The 2,137-nt window shown below is 52.4% G+C and overlaps 1 long non-coding RNA gene across 1 annotated transcript; it reads left to right on the top strand.

Moving 5' to 3' along the window:
- Nucleotides 1-217: 217 nt before the first annotated feature.
- On the top strand, nt 218-1,862 carry LOC125964444 (uncharacterized). Its single transcript, XR_007477439.1, has 3 exons — nt 218-533; nt 843-981; nt 1,824-1,862. It is a non-coding gene; the product is annotated as an uncharacterized LOC125964444 (long non-coding RNA).
- The last annotated feature ends 275 nt before the right edge of the window (nt 1,863-2,137 follow it).

Here is a 2,137-nt window from a genome sequence, read left to right as displayed (position 1 = left end):
CCCGCCCAAATCTGCTCCTAGGAAAGGATCTGATGTAACTGTTCTTGCCCTGATCACAGGTCGAGTATTCAAGATGAGTGTACTGACGTCATAATGGGAGTAAATGCCATCATGTAAAGGGTAACAGTTCTCACTATGGAAACTGAGGAATCCCACTTCACGTCACACGGCGCCTTGTGCGTTGGCGTCCTTCGCTGGGTCTCAGCGTCCTCGTCTGTGTGAGGAGGGGTTGGTGCGACCTAGGGGACTCTGATGTGCCTTCCATCGTGACCAGCCCGCGAGCAGCAGGGCTGCGGGAGCCTCTCGGGAGCGTTTGTGAAGAGGTGGTGATTCCTCCGTGGGCAGCCTGCTTCTTAGAGCCTGAGAGCTGTTCCGCCCCCTCCACGGAAGAGCCTGCTGCAGCCTCTGGGAAGACTGATGCGCGTGCGGGAGGGGGTGTCCTGCTGGGCCCTGGGGGACCGGACACGAGCTGCCACTCTCGAGGTGCCCGGGCGGTGGAGGGCGAAGCATTTTGATGGCATATTGAGGACTCGGTAGTAGCCTCCCCAAGGCATCCCGCCACCCAGCCCTGCTTCCCCCTCGCCGCAGCCCGCCTCCGCGGCTACATGTCGCCTGGCGCCTGGCCCAGGTGTACCTCGGTTTTGCGCCCCTGCAGGGGTACCCCTTACATGCAGTTGAGACAAATAGCTGAGCTTTGCCAGGGTGAAAGGTGCCCCCTGGAGCTGTGCAGCCCTGCGTCCTTCAGATTCCTCCCAAGCAGGGCTGCAAACTTGGGAGGGTTCTACGGTCCTCTGCAGCCAGTTTCCAATCGCTCATCATCGTCACCCCCTTTTCCCTCACAGCGGGAGGCTCATCTTCCTTGTCTTCATCTCTCTGAGCCTCATACAGGACTGGACACCAAAAGGGCCCTGTAAACCCTGCCTCCTTGACCAACTAGAAGTCGGGGCTACAAATGACCATTCCTTCTTATTCAAAAGTTTTGTGAGTTTGTTTCTTCTTTCTTCGTCTTCATATGAGAGGTATTTGGGTGTCTGGGAAAGAGCTTTAAAATAGCTTTTATAACTAATGAAGAATTTGAAAATATCCTTTAGAACAAAAGGCCTCTTTGAAGCCCGGTCCACATAGGCACGCTGTTTACTTGCTACAAATTGTTTACTTTGCTACAAATTGAATGCAGAGAAAATGCAGGCTTTTGCATGGAAGTCAGCCTGGAAGAGAATTCCAGTAACCTCAGCCCCATTCCACACACTCCATCTCAGCTGTGTGCTATGGAATAAGGCTGGGTTTGGGGCAACTCTCCAGCGGCTCTGACTTGGCCCTGAGCTGGGCTTGGGGGTGACCCAGTCTCCCATTATAACTCTGTATTTTAGACCCTAGGGTGAAGGAAATGTATAGAGCAACTCAGTACTTTTGACCTAGAGGAAAGACAAGATCGGGGGATGGAAACGAGGGTGTGTAGGAAGAGGGGAGAGAGAGGTGCTTTCCCCTCATAGCCTATTACGGAAGCTTACTGTGGAATTCCTTTACTGCCCCCATGCTCCCCAACTACCCCAGGGGAAATACACCTTCCCTGCTTCCGAGAGGGGCTCTAACTAGAGTCCCATGGCCATGCTAATCCCATTTTCCCCTAGTTCACTCTACTTGCTGTCAGCTATGGACTGAACTGCATTTCCCCCCCAAATCACATGTTGATGCCCTAACCCCCAATACCTCTGAATGTGACTGTACTTGGAGATGGGGTCTTCAAAGAAGTGGTTAAGTTAAAATGAGGTGAGCCACCTTTAGGGTGGGCCCTAATCCTTTCTGACTGGTGTCCTTATAAGACGAGATTAGGACACAGACACAAACAGAGGAAAGCCCACGCGAGGACGCAGCCAGAAGGCGGCCATCTACAAGCCAAGGAGAGAGGCCTCAGAAGAAACCAAACCTGCTGACACCTTGATCTTGGACTTCCAGCCTCCAGAGTTGTGAGACAATAAATTTCTGATGTTTAAGCCACCCGGTCTGTAGTATTTTGTATGTAGCCCTAGCAATTTAATGCGCTGGCCAAAGAACAAAAATCCTGGGACCTCTCTCTAAGCTTCTGTTCCTCATCTGTAGATTAGGAATATTTGTTTCTGCCTTGCGGGGCTCTTGT

Source organism: Orcinus orca, chromosome 5 (genome assembly GCF_937001465.1).
Source record: "Orcinus orca chromosome 5, mOrcOrc1.1, whole genome shotgun sequence".
Taxonomy (NCBI): domain Eukaryota; kingdom Metazoa; phylum Chordata; class Mammalia; order Artiodactyla; family Delphinidae; genus Orcinus; species Orcinus orca.
The sequence above is the reverse complement of the archived record's forward strand: the minus strand, read 5'-3'. Positions and strand labels throughout refer to the sequence as shown.